We start from the raw sequence: 24,263 nt of genomic DNA, 5'->3' as shown, positions 1-24,263 counted from the left end.
AGGTACAATGTATGCCTGCTTGTCTCAGTGCCCAGGGAACAGTGTGTGCTCTGTACCTGTCTTATCTTGATATTGTGCAGGTTGAATCTTCTTGTGTTCTGGCATTTCCCTTCCTTTCCTCTGTTCTGCAGAGGGCAGTTGTGACTTGGAATTGGCTAGAAATTCTATTATGATTTCCACTGAATGATTCTCCCAAAAAGTCCTTTGAAAGAACTGGCTAGAGTTTCTATTTGCCATGCTAAAAAAAAAAAAAAGAAAGAAAACTATTTCTTAAGTAAATAACTGTGCACACTTTTGACTCTGTTACTACTAGCAATAATGAAACCCCTTCTAGACCCAATTTCCTTATTTACAGGGAGGATATTAAAATCCACCTTATAAAGCCTGTACCAACTCCTCGATACGCAGTGTCATGGACTTCACAACAGGCTGTACAAACAAAGCAACATTATATTTCATATATGTACATGAATCTTGTCAGCACTGAGCTATCCATACACAAATTCCATGGTTCTTTAGAGGATGCTCACATACCCCACTTTTCTACATCTACATAATTTACACCTAGTGCATCAGCCTCATTGTTTGTATCTCCATCACTAGTTATCAAAGGTGATCTAGCTCAGACAACAAATTATTTGACCTTCAATTTATTCATTCCATCATTTTTCCTACAAATCAGATTAGAACTATTGCTTTAGAGTATTAACTGAAATACCCAAAGTGCTGGAACTTGACAATTTAAGACTATTTTCAGGGGCCAGAAAAAAGGCTCATATTCAGGAGGATTAAGAGTTTATACTGTTCTTCCAGGGGACCTTGATTTGGTTCTCAACATCCAGGTTGGACAGCTCACAATTTTCTGTAACTCCACATCCAAGGAGGATCCAATGGCTCTAACCTTTATGAGTACTTGTGTTCTACACACACACACACACACACACACACACACACACACACACACACACACTTTAAGAATAAATCTTAGAGTATTGTGGAGATATTTAAAATAACATTTTATTAATAAATGAATTTTGCCTGCCTCTCCACCTCCATAATCTAAATTCAATAGAAGATACAATTCCATTATATATACCCATCTAATTTAAATTTATGTAAACTATTAATAAGAGCAAACTTTTATCCTGTGTCTTATGACTAAGGCAGAATTAAATGACAGGGCCTGCCTTGGCTGGCATCTCTCTCAGCAGTGAAGGTGAGTGATGTGTTTGTATGTGAGATGAATGGAAGGGAACAGGATGCTCACCCCTGCTCTTGCCTCCTAGTCACAGTGGCTGTCTGAGGTACAAACCAAACCTCTTTCAGTGGTTTCAGAGCAGGCTGCCTGGGTGATTTATCAGCTCTGAGTTCGTGCTAATTTTGAAGCTGTAGCTCAGAGATAACCCAAAATATAGCCTAAATGTATCAGGCTTTCCACACACTGGCAAAATGTCAAGGTTAAGCTAGAAATAAAACCAGTAGATTCAAGACTTTATATATATGTATGGAGGGGAGGATTTAGAGGAATCTAGATGAGAAAGCAGAATAAAGAGAAAGCAAAGCAAAAGACATTCTTCCAACAGAAGCTGAGTGAAGTCACAATAAACATGTGAACTCGGCGTCTTGAATTGGAAAATGTGTTGTTTTCAAGCTAATCCATTTTTGCTTTTAAAATCTGAGTGCACAATTCCCTCCCTATTGGTGTCCTGAGTGAATTGTTCCCATCAGGGAGACAGTGGTTAGGTAGGTACCTACGGTCTCTTTGTTTTGTGCAGATAGGAGGTCTCTAGTAAAGTTGACATGGAAGAGAAGGTTGGGTTTTTCTCACGTAAGATGATGAAGCTTTCTCTGCCACTCAAGAACACCTGTGCCTGTGACCCCTTTGGTCTCCTCTTGTTTTGGTTGCCACATTATGTTCCCAGTGCTGTATCCATGTGCACTAACTTCATGCATAGCACATAGGAGCCCATTCATGAAGAAATCCTTAAAGATATCCCCTTACATTTCATTGGCCAACACAATATAACTTGACCACCCAAGCTATACAGGAAGTGTAGAAGTGTTTAGAGTGGTTCTTAGTGAAATTGGGTCTTTTTAGTAAAAAGGAAAAGTAGCAATGATGATACTGTCAGAATAAGAGTACATAGTAAACACTAGGTCAGTGTATGTTTAGATGCCCACCTTCCAAAAACAGCATCCAAATAACAAAATAACAACTAAGCAAATGACAAGGAAACAGATACCTTTCTAGTAGATGTTCTTAGTTAGACAGTATCTCACTTTTCTCTTCCTTACAAATAATGTTATAAGAACATTCATGCTGAGTGGTAGGAAGTTACACTATAAGGAAATGAATACGCTTTAATATGGTAAGAATTTGGGAGTGTTCTCTTAGCTGAGTGTGGGTATGGTTTTGCTTTTCTCTATGTGGGGTACATCTTAGAAAAGGTAAGTAGTGCTTTATTTCCTGGCCTGGGAAAGTGAACCAGTGCCTTTCAATTAGGTCATACTGCCACCAAGGCCACTTTCTACTAGAAATGTAAAAGGGGCCAATTACTATGCCAAGTGGACCTTTCTAGGGGAAGTAGTCTCTGGGAGAAGATGTGGATGTTGTTGAATCCTATCATATACAATGGCCAAGTTGGATCCCACATGACCCTGAAGCAAGAAAACAAATGCTATTGACAGACAGACTTCTCAGATGCAGGGTCCTTCCTGAAGCTGTGGAAAGCTGAGTTGATCAGCCCTCATCAAAGCATGTCAGCTAACTGTTCAGATGATGCATAGTCCTCAGATTCTTGCATCCCTTCAGGAAAGACTTGGTGATGTGGTAGACACACCAACAGAATATATTGAAAGCTGGCCTAAGCTAGTCAAAAGACAAGTAAATGCTCTCAAAGTAATCTTCAAGTTAAATGTGCACAGATAGAAGCCAAATTCTATGAAGAAGGTCATGATCTCAAGAGGAAGTATGCAGTTCTCTATCAGCCTTGATTTGATAAGCGATTTGAGATCATTAATGCAATTTATGAACCTACAGAAGAAGAATGTGTATGGAAACCAGATGAGGAAGATGAAGTTTCCGAGGAGCTGAAAGAAAAGGCCAAGATTGACGGTGAGAAAAAGGATGAAGAAAAAGAAGACCCTAAAGGAATTCCTGAATTTGGTTGGTAGTTTTTAAGAACATTCGTTTTCTCAGGGATATGGTTCAGGAACATGATGAGCCTATTCTAAAGCTCTTGGAAGATGTTAAAGTGGAGTTCTCAGATGCTGGCCAGCCTATGAGTTTTATCTTAGAATTTCACTCTGAACCCAATGAATACTTCACAAATGAAGTGTTAACAAAGACTTACCAGATGAGGTCAGAGCCAGGTGATTCTGATCCCTTTTCTTTTGATGGACCAGAGTTGATGAGTTGTACAGGTTGCTAGATAGATTGGGGTGAAAAAGGAAAGAATGTTACTTCGAAAACCATTAAAACGAAGCAGAAACACAGGGGACGTGGGACAGTTGGTACTGTAACTAAAACAGTTTCCAATGATTCTTTCTTTAATTGTTTTTGCCCTTCCTTGCCCTATCTTACAAGCCTCCTGCACCATATGGCTTCTCGGGGATGCCAGTTATGTGAGCTGATGTACTGACAGTCCCCTCCCCCAAGTCTCCTTGTAGGAGATCACAGTGTGTCACTAGTTGTGATGCATTCATCCCAGGACTTCAGTCTTCCTCTTAGGTTTTTGTCCCATGTAAGGAGGAGATGCTATATTTGGTCCCTTGCTTGGTGTATGTAGTGGCAAGAATGTGTCTCTTGAAAGGTCTCAGGGAGGAGTGCCTCTTCTTGTTTAGAATGCTGTCCTTGGTACTGGGTATTCTGAGGTTAGCTTGACTACCTAGTCGCTCACAGCTTCCAAATTCCTAATGCCTGGTCTGAGTCTGTTAAGAGTTCCTACCTGTGTGTGCTTGTTGACCACATAGTTTAAAATCCCATCCAAAAGACATTGTGAATACAACATCCAGAAGTAGAATCATCAACTTTCTTCCATATATGATTGTGTACCAAAACATAGCAAGGAACACCTGCTGACCATACCATGCCCAACCCCTGCTTTCCTTGACTTTAGGTCTTCACTGTGTTCTGAGTCACCCACTAGCCTCTTTGAATCCTTCCTTCACATTGTGCTGGAAGTTTCTCATTAGCAGCAGTGTCTTTCTGAAGCATGAATGTGGGCTTGACTTCACCATCACCTTCTCCTCTTCTTAAGCTTCTCAGTGAGTTTCTTTAGTTGCTGTTACTTCTTTGAGCTGGGGATTTACCATGCAACTCAGGGTGACTTTGAACCATACTGCATTATCTGAAGCTGTACTAACCTCATGTGAATATGAGGACTTTAGGGAAATGAATTCAGAGGGCAAGACGTGAGGGATTGGAACTTCTGTGTGCAGATGTCACTTGGCCTGGATATTACTGGGCAGGTTTCCACATCTCCTTCCTGGTTCTCTCTAGGAACTGAAGCACCTCCTGGGTAATGCCTAGTCATTAGTAACCCCAACAGCCGATGACCCCTGTGGCCTGTACTACTTATCCCTTTTTCACCTCAGCCAGCCCAACCATTCCCTACTCCATTGCTCACTGAGAGTTATCATAGCTCGTGTTCACCAAAGGCTGAGGGCACCTGTCAAGACTTAAGACAGGCAACTTTCCTTTGAGGAGTCCATATCCACACCTGGCTGTGTCTTATTTTCACCAACTTTTCTTTGAGAATCCCACACCCATGCTCCTGCATATGACCTAGTGAAAATCTCATGGCTGTGGATATCATAGGCCCAAGAGGGTAGACCAACTGCTCTTGTTAAATAGACATGTTGCCAAACCAATGACTAAATATTTGTGTTTATACCTATACACTAGTGCTACTCAAGCCCTAGTCAGAGAAGTTTCTTTATGTAAAGTTGGCAGCAATTACAGCAGGGATTCCTAGCTGGTCAGAGTGCTTATAATAAGCTACTGATGATTGGTCAGACATAAATGGGACATCTACTAGCATCCCTTTAAAGGCTCAAGGATTATCATGGTAGTGGAGGTAGGAAAAACAATAATAGCAGAATGATGGGGAGAAAACATGATATGGCTACCTCCCTGCAGCTGTGGTGGCCTATGGAGAGCATGTACAACACTATCCTGTATACATTCAGTGATGGTAATGAGAGGGCCTCGTGGGTATTTCCGTTCCTCTAAGAGCTGTTAGCAGTTGATTGCTGCTGGAGATGGAGAGTCATTGTTTTAAGTGTCATAGGCATTAGTGATCTCCTTGTGATACAGTGAATGATATCCAATCCATGCCTATATGGGTAGCCCTACATAAACTCACTGTGTCACAAAACAAAACAAAAAGAGATGAAAGTGGGTGGGAAACTTATTGAAAGGATGGAGGTTTAGGCAGGGATGGGACAGGGAATAAGAAGGTTGAGGATGATCTTAATGCATCATATACGTGTATGAAACTCTCAACGAATAAATGACAACAGAATAAAACAAAACAGCTTCCAAAATAAAACAATAATAATAATTTATATAGTAAGTGGCTGTTACATACCTGATGCCATGCAGAGAGATAATCAGAAACAAAGATGCCTGTGTATTCTTATACAACTACAGAATGCATATATGTGTGTGGTGTGTATATGTATGTATGTATGATCCATGTATGTATGTATGTATGTATATGACAAATGCTATAGAGTTGAAAATGTAGAAGACCTTCTTATAATAAAATATGTCTCTGAGATAAGAGATAGCATCAAAACAGAATATTATTAACATTTGCATGTGTTCTTGAGGAAAAATGTTGATTAATAGTCTTCACCCACTGTTGAGCTAACTTGTATGTTCCTGGTATATTTTGAATACTATTCTCTGGTAAGTGTCAATTAGTGAATTAGCAGGTAAAGAAATCATGAATTATGCAGCCGGATATTGTTTATTCTTTAGGTTAACACTACTAACATTTGTGAAGGCATGGATATACCTGGAAGATATTCTTCTGAGTGAAATAAGCCAGATAGGAAAAATTACCTCCTCATCACACATTCAATAACCAAATATAAGTGCAGAGAGTGTGGAATGATAGTTGCTCATTGCAAAGGGGGAGAAGTTGCCAAAAGGTAGAGTTGCGTTCATAAATCTAGAGAGATAATGAACAGCCTTGAGAACTACATTTACAACCAAGTATTGTGTCTTGAACATTTGCTAAGAGTAGATTTCAGGTATTCTTACTGGCATACACACATGCGAGTGTATACACACACACACACACACACACTTGGAAACTCTGTAAAGTTATGGATAGGGTAATTTGCACAACTGGCAGTCATTTGACTATGTGCATGTGTATAAAACAGCAGGCAGCTAACCTTAAATGTATACAAAAAAGAAAGGAAAGAATAGCAAACCATGTGCCTGAGGTATAGAGAGGTGAGTTGAGACAGAAGAGCTGAGCTCATGGTGACCCGAGGATAAGAAGAAATGACCTGGCTAGAGAGTCCTGGATGACTTGCTGGAGAGGAAGCGGGAGTCTCAGATGTGCTCTCACTGTCTCCCAGATGTCTGCGAAATGCCACGCCACCCCAGCCTGTGTACCACAGACACTTTCAACAGAACATTAATGTCTGTAGCGGCCAAAATGTGGGCACAAGGAGACGGCCTCCCTGTCTAGCTTAGTTGGCACTTATCAATTTGGTCTTGGCGGGATCTGCTGAGCTTTCCTCTGCTCACTGGTCCTACACCAGGGTCACTCACACTTGACACCATGCTGTTGATGCTTCTTGAGGTGAGTGATGTGTTCCTCGTTTTCCTCTGTTTATTCATCTGCAAAAAAAGCAGGGCCCTTGCTTAGGTGGATCTTGGGGTTATTATTGCGAAGAGCATGCCTGGGTGTAAATTTATAACATCCGGACTCTGTATTTTGAGGGAGGTTCTTCCAATTTCTGTATGTACCACCTATAAGTTCCTTCATTTATTTTAGACATAGCCTATAGTTTATTAATTACAGCTTCTAATCCTCTAACCTGCCTTGAACTCCTGCATCCACACATGCAACCGCTAACTTTGGAAATAGATGAAGACATTCTACAGTGTGTTGCCTAATTCTCATGTGCACGCTATCACAAGTTCAGTCCTCCTAGCCCTTCATCGGTGTTTGGAATAGAAATGCAGAAGCCCTGGAGAGGGAGTGTGCCCTTTGCGGAAAACTGTCCTATCTAGTCTCCTTGCTTGGCTAAGATGGAAAAGTCACCACTTCACAGATGCTAGTGTTACCTGTGAACAGCTGTTCTAGATTCCTGGTTTTGTGCAGCTCCCTCAGGCTGTCATCCAGGACTCTCTAGCCAGTGGATGCTCTGTATTGTCTCTCTCAAAGCAGCCTGATTTATATATTCTCTCACTCTGCTGTGCGAATGTTCAACTGTACCTACTCCCAAGCTGTAAACATGAAGTACCTAGGCCAGACTGAGAAGCAGTGGCCATGGTTGGCTTTCAGAAAGTGATGTGAGCAGCCCCCAGTACATACCGTCAGGGCCTGATGGTATAAATATGGTTAGTGAACCCCACGCCAGTGAAACCAACCACTCAAGTTTTATGCTAAAGGCACCAAGGGAATGTAAAGTTAGTTCTCTGAATGTAATGACGGGTTCTCTGAAAAATCATTAAGTTAGATAAGATCTTGGGGATGAAGTGTTCATTACTGAAGCCTGATGGCTTTACAAGGAAAGGAAGGAACTATGAGTAGAGAGGTGTGGACACATTTCTGCCATGATGTAATGCATCCAGGGGTGGGGATCCCTCACTGGAAATTGTGCCGCATAGCCTCTAAAACCATGAGCCAAAATAGTCTTCTTTTCATAACAAGCCTGTCTTGGGTAATTTGTTAGACTAATATAAAGCTGGCTAACACAGCAAGGTGAAAATTATTATTCTTTGCCTTGTTCCTGGACTCCATGCATTTGTCTGTCTTGCCCTTTGTCTCCTATCACACACCTAGCCCCATTCACATATGGTAAGATCTTAGGAAGAACTTAGAGCATGTCACTGCTTTCCCAAGCACAATCTGCTTCTCCTTGACAATGACCCCTGTAATTCTTCCAGGAAGACTACCCAACTTCCTGTCACATAGTTTCAGCTCTTGGTGAAAACTAACTCTTTCCTTTGCCACTGAGTGGGGACTTAACACTCCATTCTGGTGCCATCTTCACCATACCACTTTAAGTCTGTTTTAAGAGTTCTTTTTATTTGGGGACCACTCTTCTCTCATCTCTCTGAGAAAACGTGTAGAGATCCCCTCTTGAGGCTCATACAGGACAAGTCCATTCCAAATCGCATCCAATCTCTTTGCAAAGGAAGACAGACTGGTAGGAACACTCTGTTTCAATCTTAGTTGTAAATACTTAGTTAACCACAGCCTCTACCTGTAAATTGTAAGCAACGGAAGGGTCCTAGCTGCTAAGGAGAGTTGCTTCTTCCTTCTCTTATCCCCACTCCTCTCTCTGCAGACCATCCTCTCACCGTCTTTCTAATTAATTGAGTTGTCATTTTGTAACTGATTTGAAACATAGCAGATTGCAATGGCCAGGATGGAAATACAGCACGTAGCATGGTTGAAAGCTTAAAAAAAAAAACAGTCTAAGTCAAGGTATTTGAATTGAATGTAGTCTTAGGAATCAGCTTATTTCCCACCACATGGAGTAGAGATTGTCCTGTTCCCTTTGACTCAATTATCCATAATAAATCTAATTTTAACACTTTGATAGGATGGAAACTATGGCAGAATGAGAAAGCTTGCCTTATGTCTTATTCTTAAGGTGCGGTGTGTTCCTGCTGATTGGCAAGAGGTACTGAAGACCCTACTAGTTGAGACCAATTAGCGGGGCAGTTGAATCAGGAAAGATTGATGATGCTTGTTCTTCAGAAGAACACGTTCTCCAGATTAAGGGCAAGTAGATACCAATAGTCCCCGCCAAGAGGGGGAGCATGAAAGGCATCCTTCACTATCGACCTGAGCCCAACCAAGTTAATCAGTCAATGAAATTAAACTGTAAAAAAAAAAGGCAATCCATCCTGTGTCTGTTTTAATTGTAGGCTATCTCCATTACCCTTTGGAAGGATGCAAATAGAATGTTGAAACTGATAAACTAAAGCTATCTGAAAATAAAGTATGCTTCTGGAGCTTAGATTTTTTTTTATTTATTTCAATAATTGATTTTGTGTGTGTGTGTTTAACAAGCATATTGAACACCTGCTGTCTGCCACGCATTGTGTGCCTTACTAAAGAATCAACAGTCAATAAGATCCTGCCCTATCAAAGAATGAACCTGCCTACAGGGTCAATATGTTTACAAGTAGCCCAACCACCTATTTTAAATGCTATGTTGGGCAGAATCACAAAATGTGTGTTCTGAAGACGATTTCGCAGGTCATCTTCATGCATTCTAAAAGGTGACATCATTTGCTGTAGGAAATGTGATGGTCATAGCTCACACTGCTCTTTTTCAGCAATGACTGTGCACTGGCATCTGTGCTCTAGAACCACTCACAGCTTTCTCCAACTGCTACATGATGATATTTCCTCTACAAAGCATCATAAACTTGAATCCCACCACCTCTAAAGATCTTAAAGTCAGTGCTCACCTGTTCTCTCTCCCATGTATATGTACTTAGCATGCGTTTCCACCACAGTCTCATTCTCACGGAATCCCATTGTTTTTCACAGCTGCTTGCTTTTCTGCTCGGTGGACGGCAAGTACTTGCCTCGGAGGTCCAAACCTCACTCCTGTCCAAACCCCTTAGCTCTTGGCACATGGCTCAGATCTTGGATTTTTAGAACTCTTCCACTTCCCCTTTTTTTCTTTTTGTGGGAAGCTATCATTGCTGTCTAAAGACTTTTATTTCATCTGTTTTTGTTGATTGCATGGATTTATTCATCAGAAATCAATGGACTCATGAATGATAGAGCACTCGAACACAAAACAAGTAGAGAACCATGAACACACTGTAACCTCAGCCAAGTGCTTGTCTCTTTCTGGTTGCTCCTGCCCCACCTCCATGACTTTAGTCACATCCAAGCTGGTATTGATTGCTATTTTCTAAGTAAACTCAATTGTTCTGACTCCCAGGGATTTAGCCCTAACCCAAAGCAATATGATCCATGGTCCCATTTCTGCCTGCATTTTGTTGCCCTGTGGCTCTCCTCTTGAGGCAGATCCACTGGGATGCATTAGAATGTTCGTCTCAGATTTTAAGTGCCACATGGACTGTGTGCTTTTGTTCTCCAGCATGGTGTTCTTTAGCATTTCCACCTCAGCAACATTCCTCTCCCTGCCTCCAGCTCTGGACATGACTCCTCTTCGCCCCCTTCTGGAATGTTTTCTTTTCCTCCAGCTGAAGGACATCTATGCAGTTCATCCTATATCCTGTCCTGCCCAGAACCATCTCTACTCTGTATCTCACTGGACCATGCAGTTTGGCTAGAACAGTAAAACAGTATCTATTGCTGTCCCTAGGAGCCATAAACTTCTCTCTTTGCAGTTCACTCAAGGGATATTGAATAGCCTATTGTGAATTTGCTTTCTTTCTTTTTAAATAAAAATTATTTAAAATGTATTCTTCTCTCTTACAATAAATCCCAACAGTTTCCTGATCACCTTCCTCTACTCCTCCCTACTCCTCCCAGCTCCCCACAATCTCCCTCCTCTCCAAGACTCACTCCCCCTCCGTTTCCTCTTCAGAAAAGACAAGGCCTCTAACAGACAACAGATAAACTGGACAAAACAAGATACAATAAGAAGACAAGGCGAAAGCCCTTTCAACAAGGCCGAACAAGGCAGCCCAGTAGGAGGAAAAGAGTCTTAAAGTAGTCTAAAAGGTCAGAGAAGCACATAGCCTCACAGATTCTGAAGTGGCAAGCACAGGGCCTGCATGGGTCTGCACCAGGTCTTCTGTATATATGTTACGGCTGTTAGCTTGGTGCTTTGTGGTACTTCTAACAGTGAATTTGTTTTCTAGCTACTTATTCTAGTTTTGAGAACAATGGGTTGATGTGGAAACTCACTAATTTTAGGTATTACCACCTGCTTGCATGAACTTAATAAATTGGGATAATTTTAGTTGACTTTGTGACTGAGAGAGAGATTGACCTTATCCTAAGCTGAAGGTGAATAGTTAATCACTGATCTTTGTAAATAGCACAATACTTTATCAGACAAGCCCAAGAGATCAGACCCAAATACACTAGTGCATCTGCTTTGCATTCATTTTCTCAGGTGGAGTTACCCATAGTGTCTTAAACATTGTCCTCTACTTTGGAGAAAGGTGCCAGTAATGGCTGCAATCGGTATTGTTTATTTATCTTTAATTGCCCATGAGCTTGGGATCTCATGGCAAAATAGTGAGCCTGGCCTGCAGCAACTTTAGGTAGGTAGGTAGATAGATAGATAGATAGATAGATAGATACATACATACATACATACATACATACATACATACATACATACATACATGGTTGGATGAGTAAACCCAGTGTCTATATGACTGTGCTTTCCTATGCCTGACCAGGATCATGTGGCGAGAGTTGGATGAGATGCAGACATGAATAGTTTCCTTTCCTCTCATGATCAAATTCAGTAGTGACTCTGGGAGAAGACGAGAGAGAGAGAGGGTGGGGAGGAATGAATATGTGTGTGTGATTGAGAATCTATGAGAAGCACAGTGCAACAGAGTGAGCCAGACGACCTAAGAAAACATCTACAGTGTCCTGGGACTCCTGTTTATTCTGGTCCTTCCCAGAGGTGATCTTTGGGAATCTCTTTACTTCTGCAGACCTCATTTTCTTCGTGTGTAAGATAGAAAGCATGCATTAAATGGGCTAGATGAATTCATTGTTTTTCTTCTGGGGGGCATGCTTTGATGTTTTATTTAGGGTAGCTTTGGAAAGAACAACATTTGAGTTGAGAACCGAGGGAGTGAGCCTTGAGGTTATCAGAGAAGACAGATGTCGGGAGAACCAGCGGGAGCCTGGTGGTCAGAACACAGTGAGCAGGAAATGGAGGGCACGTTAGCTTGGTATATTCGGGGGCTTCTAACAGTGAATTTGTTTTCTGGCTATTTGTTCTAGCAGGAACTGGAGGGTATGGGATATAGGAAAGACCAAAGAAGACCAGATGTGGCAGGGGACACAGCATGTCATCACAATAAGGACCACCTTTCTCGTCTACCCCTAAGTGAGGTGGGATGCCACTTGAGATGATGGGGTGACAGAGCCAGCATAGATTGTTAAAGTAGCGAGAGTGGAAACTGGAAGGTCAGTTAGGAGGAATGGTGGTCCCAGCCACTCTTGGATTTCTGATGAGCCATCTTCCCCATTTCTACTCTTTCTCCTTTTCAATCATGATTCTACACAGCAAGGAAAGGGGTCATTTAAATCTGGACAGTTCTGTTCTCTTGCCCACTGTGACTTTGACTCTTTGCCTTCCTTGTGATTTTTTATTTGAAGGTAGAGTCAAGATCCTTGCTGGGAGAAGCTGCTAACACAAGGTGTGTTTGGGAACCTCTGGGAAGAGCAGGGGTGAATGAGGCAGGATACAAAACAGCATCTGTAGCACTGTATTTGCTTAATGGTCACCTGTAACCACGCAGACCTCCTCTGTGTCACTGCACCCACCCCAAGAGCTTTTTGTAACATTTAGCCAATGGCAGCTTTCTCCTTTCTTCTCTTCATCCTTCTTTCCTTCTTTCTTTCCTTCCTCTCTTCCTTCCTTTCTTTTCTGTATCTCTTATTCTTTTTTGTTTTAGAGGATTTACATTTTTTAAATTATGCATGTGATGCACAAGGCTAGGAGGAGAGAGACCAAGCAAAAGATACAGCAGGAGGAGAGGAAGATGGAGAGAAGGACGTCACCATGGCACAGTATTGGCTATAAACACAGGATTGTGAAGGCTGGCCTGAGAGAACAGAAGCAGCCTAGGCAGAAACGATGAAGCTTATGGAAATTGCCAAGAACAGTACCCTAACAAGGCTGAATCATCGCCAGTGAAAACAACCCACTGCTGATGGTTTATGCTTCTGCTATGGAGCCTTTGATTGAGTTCCCCAAATAGGTCTACCCTTTAACAGGTTGTGTATGTTTCAAATAGTTCTATACGCATTTCCCTACTAGAAGGCAGCCTAGCCAGAGTCTGTGATTTCTGTTCTTTTTAATGCATTTAAGTCCTGTTGATGGAAAGATTGCTCAGTGGTTATGAGCACTGGATCCTCTTTTAGAAGATCATACTTGGTTCCCAGTACCCTATTGCCGTTTTACAACTGTGTGTAACTCCAGTTCCATTGACTTGATGCCCTATTCTGACCTTTGTAGCTACTACATGGTGCTGTATGTACATGGTAAATTCACATATACATGGAAAAGAATTCTTTGTTTTTCTTACCAGCAAAATCATTTGTTTTCCCTTTTTTGTTAAATGTTATGTTGAATAACAATATCTACAGCAGGTAAAGTATGGTTAGAGAGGAGTTTGAAGACCTGAAGACAGAGTGTTGGTGGCTGTTGCCCAAAGGAGTCTGAGAAGTGATACCAGGTTTGCCACCAGATAAACCACAATAAGTCTTTTTTTTTTTTTTTTGCTAGAATGAAAGGGCAAAACTACAGGCTCATATGTCATTTATTGAAACATCTGCATGAAATTTAAAGAAGAGAGGAGCAGGGAAGTTGAAAGGGCACAAGAGGGACCAAAGCTGTTTCCCAGATCAGAGAAAAGGTAGCCAGAGAAGAAAGGGGCCAAATTCCATTGAGGACAGGAAGCTGCCTACCTGACCCTATTAAGTCACCAGTAAAATTTAATCAACTGGACACTACACCCATAGTAGAAGAAGATGAATTGAGAAGTGGTGCCCATCACCAGGATAAGCTGTGTTGAGCTGTGCATTAAGCTGGCAGTGTGTGTAAGATTTGCCTGTCCAGATTGGTCTTAATATTGGCATCCTCTGGGAGCTTGTCAGATTCAATCCAGACAAGCCGAATCAGAATCTTCACATAGCAAGGTCCCCAGGAGATGCTGAGCACATTGGATTTTGACAAAACTGTTAATTGAAATGTGCCTTAGAGACAGAGAAGCCTATGCCATAATCCCAAATGTCTTATTCATTGGTATTAATCTTGGCCAAACAACTCCCTCCTTAATGAATTTTCTCATCTGCATGAGAAAAATTTGGGCAACTCCCCCCAAACCAAAGTTTGTGGGACAGAGGTCCTTTGAGTGGAGTTCATCATTAAGCTTATCCAAAAGCTAATGTGCAAAGTAAAGTAAAAAAAAGTGTGTACACACATAGGTATACACACACACACACACACACACACACACACACACACACACACACACACACACACACACACACCTCCATTTCCATTACACCATGGCCAACGGAAGGGACAGAAAGAGGTGAGGAAGGGATGTTGGCTCCCCATTGTTTCCATTATTGACGTTCAGTTTCCAGCTTTCTATCTTGTCTTGTAAAAGATATTTGCAACATGTTCTACAGGTGAGAGGAACAATCTTCTTTTTAAATGGACAACTTCCAGGTATTTCCGATCCATTCCGTAGAATAAGGAAAGAGCACAGATGTGGAAGGCAAGTGGGACAGATCCAGTCTTGACACCCCTTTCTCTCCCTTTCCTAAGAGCGCCACACTGGATTTGCTTTAAAGGAATTCTGAGTTAATATATGCTGTCCCATACAGGTCTGTGTAATGGATACTGGTCCCCAGATGGTGGCACTGTTTGTGAAGGTTCTGGAAACGTCAACAGATGGCACCTACACTGAGGAAGTAGGTAGCTGGAAGCTTCCCTTTGAAGGTCATATCTGATTCCTCGCCCTTTTCTTTTTGATTCTGCTTCCTGTCTACAGGGAGGTGAAGAACTATCTTTCCCTGTCACACTCCTGACACCAGCATGTTATGTCTCAGCCTCTCAGTCCAAGTAGTCATGTACTGACCCCTCTGAAGCCATGAGTTAATACAACAACAACAAACAGCTGCCTCTCCTCCCTGAAGCTCCAAACTTCAGACGTTAGGTCACAGCAACATAAAATATAATTCAATAGCCTTAGATTTTCCCCATCAGTAACCTGGGAATAATATAAGATTTCAGGTGTTTGTAAAGATTATATGAACTATGACATGAAAAGATTTTGATTCCGTCTCATAAATCCTCCTGCCTTGATCATCTTCTTCCGTGATTCTTCTCTGTGTGCTGTTACTGGATTTTTGTTGTTACAGCTATGGCCAGGAACCTCCATCTGATCATTTGTCAGAAGTTTCCTTTGTCACTTCCCACAGCCAGGTGCTGTTTCAGTCCTAATGATGAAATTCAAAGTCATCCGTTATTTTTCTGTCCCGTGTTCCATTCACCATGATGGTTACATCTGTGTGATGCTTTGTCTAGTGTGTAAGGGATGCAACAGCTGGCGTTCATTTATTTCTTCATCATGTGCTTCTTGTGTGGGTTCCACCTGTGCCAAGGCTGCATGGAGGAGATTCTTATTCTCTGCATAGAACACGAATGTCTGTGGTCATTTTTATGGGAATCATTAAAACCCTCTTCATTTAGGTTTCAGAGCTAAGACAACCGTCATAAGCTCTTTGTATCCTCTATTAAAAACACACTCACAATCTCACACTTGGCTAAGCAAATTAATAACATAAACAAGGCTGAAAATATTTAACTTCCTTGGAGCAAATTGTTTGTCAAGGAGCCCGGTAAAGCCATTTGCATGAAAACACTTAATGAGGTGCCTTTAAAACATCCTTGCCTTCTTATTAGAACAGGCCTGAAGAGCCCCCCTCCTTGATAGCTTACTTGGAAACTGCCCAGGAGTTACCAAGTCCATGAGATACATGAGATCTACAGTAGTTTAGACACCCTGTGTTCTTAGGGACACTACCCCGAATAGGTAGATAGTCAAGAATCTTTTCTAGATGGGCCGTTACAGGACAGCCTTGGGGAAACAATGGCCAAAGTACACATACTAGGTGATGTGCAAGTTAGTTTTAACTGTGGACTTAATACAACCTAAAGTCACTCAGGAAGAGGTCTTAGTAAGGACTTATCTGAACCGGGTTAGCCTGTAGACATGTCTTTGGGGGTTTGTCTTGGTTGTTAATTGACCCAGCATATGGTGAGTAATCGTTATTTGATAGACTAGGGCTTCTGAAATGTGAAAGATTAGAGAAAGCTAGCTGAGTAGTGAGCAGCAAGCACGGATGCATTTATTCTCTCTTTGGTTTTGACTGTAGATAGGATGTGACTAGATACTTAATTTACCCTCAGTGACAGATTGTAATGGGATTATAAGTCAAAGAAACACTTTCTCCCATAGTTTATTTATTCTTTTATATTTTATCACATGATCAGAAATGAACTCAGGGCAGTCATCATGAAACATGTATCAGAGGAGTTAGTGAATAGTTGGGGTTCTTTTCTTTGAACTTGGTCTGGACACATTTTCAGTATCTTCTTTATTGTGTATTGATGTGTGGATAAGTGATTGCCAAGTGCTCTAGTGTAAATATTACTGGCAAATTTCATAAGGTCATTGAACAGAGCTGGGCAGAGAAATATACAATAATGTTTTATCGTATGGGTGTAAATAAGAGTGAAATGCAAAATCATTAAGTAATGACAGATGTGGATCATTTCTCGTCCTTGTTTCAAGTGCACTTTATTTAAATATAAGCTTATATATTGAAGTATTTATGAGTGGTCATATTTAACTACCAGCTTTGCACAATTCTTGAGCATTTGACAGTGGGCTCTCAGGTTGCTACAAATTAGCTGGAGCATACCAGCTTCTCTCCAGTTTGACATATGCAAGCGTAGATAACACTGCTCTCACTGGGCCCTCACTGGGTGCCCAAGGGGACCCTGAGCCAATTAGTGCTTCCCTATGTAGTAGCCTATGCCACTGTGGCATCCACCACTGTGGATGTGGTGGCTGTGTTTTCCCCTCCATGGAGCTCTTCTAACACTGCTCTCACACACCCTTTGGTGACATTTTCACTTTCTCTACCTCGTTCTTCCCCAGATACCAGCTGAAGCTCCTTATTCCTTCAGATGGGTGATGAAGTTAATATTTAAAAAGATCCAGGGGTTTCTCAAAAAACTCATGTGTACAGATTCATGACCCAGACTTAGTCTACCTTCTGCAGCCACAGTGGAGACAGCCCTGTAGTACTTTGTAGAAGCCTGCCTGGCAATCCACAGTTTCACTATTTGGAAGCAATCGAGTGCTGGATAAGGATTCTGTACCTGTTATTGGGCCGATCTCAGAAGATTTTTGCCTCAGTTATGGCGGAGAGTAGTTGAAAACAATCTGTACATTCTACCTTCATTTAGAAGCTGGTTCTAAAACATCCAAGGCAGAAGATTCAGACTCAGGGGGCAGAATGAAACAGACATGCCCAGGACTGGTCTATCCAACACTCCCTCCTCTGTGGCATATACATGCACACTGTCTGGTTTGGTAGAGAATTAAGGAAGTGGTAACTGCACTGCGTGCTGCTCTTCAGTTTACCGATAGCTGTGGTTGGATCTTATTTGCATCCCCAGGCAACCAACTCATCCAGATGATGACTCTTCCTCCAAGTTCAGTGCGGTACAGTTTGTATTTGCTACTGGAAATGTGAGGAGAGGGAAGGGACGGGGAGGAGAGTAAAGGGGAAGTAGGGAGGAGAATGAAGAAGTAAGGGGAGGGGAGAGGGAAGAAGTAAGAGGAAGGAACAGGAGATACGGGCCAAGAGAGCAAAGAGGAAATGGGGAGGAGAGATGAGGAGGGATGAAAGGATGAAGGAAGCCATGGATGAAAAACCAGAAAAGGTGACCACACCCTCCCACTGTCCAGGAATCCCCCGTAATTTTTTTTCTGTTACATTGTTTTATACTTCTGCTTTAAAATCTGCTTTTGAAGAAAAGATTATTTTCTTAGATGGAGGAGTTAGACAATGAAGTGACGGGAGAATTAAAAAAAATAAAATAAAATAAAAGCAGGAAAAGGAATGAACATTGACCTAATTAACAAGAACTGCAGTTCTAGTTTGAGGACAAAAATGGACCCATTTGCTGTTAAGGACGCCTGTTGCTTCTTCCCTTGAGATCTATGTGTTAATATGAGGCCTGGAAAGGTCTTTGAATACTTCCTAGTTACTCAGAGGAAACTGACTCAGAGGTAAAACAACATGGCCTTAGTTACCTAGGAAACGCAACTAAAATCCGGGTCTCTGGATTCCAGCTCAGGTACTTTTGTTCCATCTTTCTGCTCAAGATAAGTGTGAGTGTGCACAATGCATTAACATCTATGAAACTTCTGAGTCATCTGTATATTTTCTTCTTCATTTTTTCTTGTCCTCATTTCAAGGAGAAAACCCAGTGTTGTCTCTAAAGAAAATCGGATGTGAAATGCTGTGGTCATTGTGCCCATGGCATACTGTGCCTTTCCACTTTATAACTCATCCTCAGCGAGCATTGGTTACTCAATCCCTATGAGAGCCTGGTGAGGTTAAGGGGAAGTCATAAATGGATCTGAGTTCTTTGCTTCTGGGCCAGGTGACTTCATGCCATGGTTTATAGTGACCTACAAAGGTGGAAGTAGCCTTCAGAGGGACGATCAGAAAACCTCTCTTCGTGTCTCTCCCTTCTCCATCCATCTCTCTCTCTCTCTCTCTCTCTCTCTCTCTCTCTCTCTCTCTCTCTCTCTCTCTCTCTCTCTCTCTCTCTCTGCCTTCCTCCACATCTTTGGAGCTTCTGGCCTGTGAGTAAAAGATAGACAGACAATACCAGCTGAGCATGATGGAATGTAGTATGTAGGAGCTCAGTGTTTGGTCTTTGGACCAAGCTTTTTCTCCTAGCATGCATATTTGAAGCTGCTCTCAGATACAGAATGAGTGAAATCTGGTACTGAAAATGTAAGCACAGGAAGCTGGGGGTCCCAAGCCATAATAAAATGTATTTTCTCCAAGATGGCCGGAAGATGAAAAGGGAAACCCAAGAGACAGTAGAATTGAGGTACTTCGTGGCCAGTGAAACAATGCAGCATGTCACTGGGAGAGAACCAACATCCTGATGACAAAGTGAGAGGGACAGGGCACTCCACCGGCAGAATTGTGTTTCCAAAGCAGCACATCAGCTACAGATGTAGGCTGGACTCAGAAGGTGGAACTGCAAAAAGATAAATGTGAATGCCTGTGTGAGGTATTGGAAGAAGCACCACTGATAAATGGCCTGGTGCTCCATGACTATAAATATGTCAAATAAACAGGCTGGGCTTTGGTCCTTTGTAAGTTTGCTTTCCATAGTCTGGGTGTCTTGTATATGCCCCAGACTCTCATAACTTCAGAAGCTGTCACTGGAACAGCAGGAACACAGCCCCATTAGTATGGCCTCATCCAGCAGTAAAGAGGAGGTGGATAAAGCTGTATGTGAAATGTGGCTTAGGTCTGGACAGAGTGACCTTATGTTGTGGATGTCTGTGTAGAGGAAAGCCAAAGCCATGGACAACTGGCATGGTGACATCACTGAAGGAAAAGCCAGACAGGAAAGAGATATGAGGGTGAAAGAAAGAAGTCTTGAGATGCTCCTGTGTTTATACTCAGGCCTTTCTCTGTCCATGGGTCAAATGAGGATCATGGAGATTTAAGGATGCTGTATTCAATACACAGAAGTAATTGACCACATCCTAGGGAACTTCCTGGGAAGGTAAGCAACTATACCAACACGTATGAAGAGTCAGGGACAGCCAACTTGGCTTACATCCTGAAGCCAAGAATCTCTTCAAATACCAGCACCATCTGGGGACCAAATATTCAGCACAGGACCCTTCAGGGAACACTTCCCATTCAAAATTTAGCAAGCCCCACCCACACAGGCTTGCTTAGCAACTTCATGTGCTTCCCTGACTCCTGAGCATCTAAGAAGTTTAAACCCTGAAGATTCCAAAGCTCATCACATTAGCTGGTACCCTGCTCCTTCTAGAGAGAGCTCTCTGCCCTGACTGTATGTGTACAGTTAGTGTACAGAGTACATCTGTCATAAAACATATGGGCAGAGGGTGATCATTGCTAAGACTCCCAGATGATTTTAGTTTATATCTACCTTTCCAAACCACTTTTCTAGGACATGAAGGTACCTAGAATACCCAAGCTCTCCTTGTATACCAGAAGTAGTTCCTTGTTGATCAATAAGTTGTGCAAAGAGAAGTAAAGTCCTACCCTTACATTGAGACAGCACAAAATATATAAATACAAATAGCCAAAGCACTGAGAATGTAACATTTATATAATTCCTGATTGTGTCATGGTTCTTATTGCTATAGATAGGTTGTTGTATATATGTGTAATAATATAAATGTGCTGGATGGTTTTAACTAATTTGATACACCCTAGAGTCACCTGGGCAAAGAGTCCTTCATGAAGAATTATCTAGATCAGGTTGGTTGTAGGCATGTCTGTGGGGGGGGGCATGTCTTGATTGTTAATTGATGTAGAAAAACACATCCCACCATGGGTGACACAATTCCCTAAGCAGGAAGTCCCGAGAAGTGTAAAAGCTTGATGTGTACACATGAAAGCAACCAAGAAGTCATGTGTTTATACTTTATCTGCTCTTAACTAGGAATGTGAGATGTGACGCTTTAGGGCCCTGCCTTGACTTCCCTCAATAATAGGCTATAACATAGAATCACAAGCTACATAATCCCTCTCTTCTGAAAGTTGCTTTTTAATCAAGGTGTTTGTCACAGAAACAAAGGTGAAATTAGGGCACTTGCATTATACCAAACTTTGTTCAGTGGTTCAGTGATAAAGACAGAACTAGAATGTGATAGCCCAGGTAAGACAGGTTTTCTTTGAAACATAAGCATTTGTATTTCTGAGATCTGCTCTTCTTTTCTAAGGGAAAACAGAGCCCATGACATTTTGTTAAGTGATTGGTACCAACATCCTTCCCAAGTGCTCAGGAAAGAAAGAATCAAGCAAGAGGTTAGCAGGTATAGAGAGCACCTTAGAGAGAGATCAGTGTCTCTAAAACCTACCTGCCCACTATCCTCAGAGAAAATGAGCCCAGTTTGTGTAGAAGACAACACACCCACAACTATCCCATCCCCATTGCCATGCAGCTAAATGGTTCCTGAAAAAGAGGTTGCCTGCTTGCTGTTCCTCATAGCCTAAGTAATTGAACCCCAGGGGACCATTGGGCTCTCCTCTTGTCTCCCTTCTTGCCAATAGCCTGAAGCGAAGCATGTGTCCTAAAGTAATAAAACTTCCATGCCTGGTCCAAGTGCGAAAGTGTTTACATATGAAGAACATGAAATGAATCTGAGCTGAAGGCCAGCTATACATCAGGCACTGTTTGAGAATTTTACATGTGTGCACTTTTGGATTGCACTTACAGCTTGTCTGAGAGGCCACTTGGTTAGACCCATTTTGAATCCAGAAAGGCCGTTCCGTTTCACAACCAATTGCCCAGTTTCCCTCTAGTGGAGTTGGTGCCTTGAAATCTTACTGCTTGACTCTAATATTTCATTCCTTCCTTATTTCTCTCATGTGTCCAAACAGAAGTAACCCACTGCCCTTCCTTAATTCCCTTTCCATTGAAGACTGTACCTGATTTCACAATCATGATGCTGTTCAAGGAGTAGAGTATAGCAGGACAAATACAAATGAGCTTGAAGAATATCTTCATATCTGTGACTACTGAGTTCCCTTCCTGTTTTTCCCCACTACTGTCTATCATTAAAGGTACATAATCTCAAAGCTAAGGATATGATGTCATTGGAAACTGTTAGCCTTCAAGCACTTAGGTGCTAATGACCATTTGTGGGGGAGGTGAACAATAATAGGAGCTATATCTACTGAGCATGCTTGTACTAGAAATAGTTGGCTTTCTTGTATGGCCATAAGTATTTTGAGGACAGACCAATTTTTATCACTTTTGTTCTTTGATAGTGGGTACAGCACTTAGTAAACATGTATTAGGTGAAAGACTTGGCGAGGGAATATGAAACAGAGCCCAGGGAGCAAAGGAAATTGATCAAAGAATTGCCGGTGATGGCCATTGTTTATAGAAACACAGCTGGGCAGGCAGATGTGTTCTCTACCATGCTAATGACTGCATGATGTACATGCAGCAGGGAAGCGGCGAGGACTTTTTTCGTTGTAATGTTCCACTTTGGGAACTTGAAGCCACTGAATATTTCTATTCTAATGAGCTTTTCAAATGAAAAAGGAATAAGCTGTGCTGGTGCCATGCTGGGGGAAAAAAAAAGCAGCATGAGACCCAGGTCTTATCTTGTGTCCAGGTGTGTGGCTCACAACAAAAGCAGTGCCACCATGTGTAGAATGGAGCCAATAGGGTAAGACCATACACACACACACACACACACACACACACACACACACACACACACGATATGTATACCTTTGGGTTGCATCTGAGAGGACTAATTATCCATGTCTGAATAAGTCTGCAGAGCATGATAAGAAAGGTCACACGCCAGTTACATGCCAGCATTTCCCCACTGTCTTTAGCCAGGGTGTGCTTACAAAGGCTGGAGTCTGATTTGGCTGCTGTGTAGGTGGGAAAGTAATTGCTTACATCAGATAACTTTTATAAGTATCCAGAAGACCAGCTACCCTTTCTTTCAGAACCTCTGTTCCACAGCTCAGGGTTCCTAAGAACTCTTTAGTCCTTTGTAGGAGGCACTTTAAAGACTAAACTGCAAATTCCAGGTGCCATTTTATGTATTTTTTTAAGTCACTGAAATATTTAACGGGTCTGGGAAACCAGCCCTGATAAGCAGGCTGCTTTTGTGGACGATGGAAAGTCGGGCAATCCTTTAGAAAAGCAGCCCTGTAGAGTACATCAATCATCTGCGTGTTGTATTAGTTATCTGTCTTATTCCTGGGACAGCCCACCAAGAAGCACTCAAGGAAGAGGGGCTGTTCATTTTGGCTCATAGTTCCAAAGCATAACCCATCATTGTGAGAACGGCACAGCAGCAGGAACTTGAGGCAGCTGGTCACACGTCATCACATCATATGCAGCCAGGGAAGCAGATGGAGATGGTTGCTTGTATTCAGCTCAGTTTCTCCTTTTTATGCAGCCTGGGACCGCAGACTATACAATGGGGCTACCTACCTGCTAGGTGAGTCTGCCCACCTCAATTAACCTAATCTAGATAATCCTCGGAGGCATATTCATGGGTTTTAGCCCCCACTAGTTGATTGTAGATCCTGTCATCAGGGTTAACCATCACAGATGTTTAAAACACTCAGAGTAATATGTGTAGCCACAGACCAGGAAAGCAGATTCAGGTTTACTCACATACATGGGCCAACAAGGTTCAAGATGTTTTTTATAGGTATAAAACAAATAAAAGTGATAAATCAAGGCACTGTAAATATATATATATATATATATATATTGGTGTGTGCAAGTTAGAGAAAAGCAATGTCATCTGTAGGTTTCAGAGGACAGCTGATGACCTTGGAGCTGGTGGAAGCTAGTGCCTGCTAGGATGCACCAAGTGTTTCTCTGATAGTCACAACGATGTTAGGTCAGTCTCAGTGGTGGGTGGTGAGTGACTATTAAGAGGACTGAAGACAGCTGAGATAATTTGGTCCTGGATCTGGAACATTCCAGTTCCCCATAATCACAAACTTAGGCAGTCACCCTTCTGGGACTATAACCTACGTATAGTTGTTTTTCTAGGACCTTAAGTTCAGAAAGATATTGTGGTGTTTTGCTATAGAGACTTGATTTCTTAACAAGGAAGAGCTAGACCCACAAACATTTTCCTTCTCAGTCTTCATCAGATATCTGGCAATGAGGGGATGCTTATGCATATTTTAGGGCTCTGATGTCACAGAATGCAGCTCTTTTATTAAACATGATTGTTTTGAATATTTTATAGTCAAGCAGAAGGATATTTATTCTTTAATAAGATAAAATGTGGAGTGCAGCATTGTGACAATACAAATTTGTAAAAATTATATGTTTCTGTCCTTGGTCTAGAAGGAGACAGAGGAAAATTAAAGTAGTTGATTTTTTAGGTGAGATTTCAGTATGATGATTCTCAGATTTGTGCTTCCAATTTTTTGCTTTCCAATGTCTTTCACAAATACAGTGATTGAATTTAAAGACGTAGAAGTGCATAGGATCAAGTTGTCTGTAGACTC

General features: G+C 41.8%; 1 protein-coding gene and 1 pseudogene across 3 annotated transcripts in view; both read left to right on the top strand.

The window, feature by feature from the left end:
* KCNQ3 (potassium voltage-gated channel subfamily Q member 3) overlaps window positions 1-24,263 on the top strand; it is a 298,511-nt gene that overhangs the window by 221,442 nt on the left and 52,806 nt on the right. The gene's annotated exons all lie outside the window — the stretch shown is intronic.
* LOC311579594 (nucleosome assembly protein 1-like 1) lies at window positions 2,755-3,641 on the top strand (annotated as a pseudogene). The gene has a single exon. The product of its transcript is annotated as a nucleosome assembly protein 1-like 1 (transcript).

This window comes from Acomys minous, assembly GCF_964271855.1.
Source record: "Acomys minous genome assembly, chromosome: 12".
NCBI classification, from domain to species: Eukaryota; Metazoa; Chordata; class Mammalia; order Rodentia; family Muridae; genus Acomys; species Acomys minous.
Note: the sequence above shows the minus strand (reverse complement) of the source record. Positions and strands in the feature narration are given on the sequence as shown.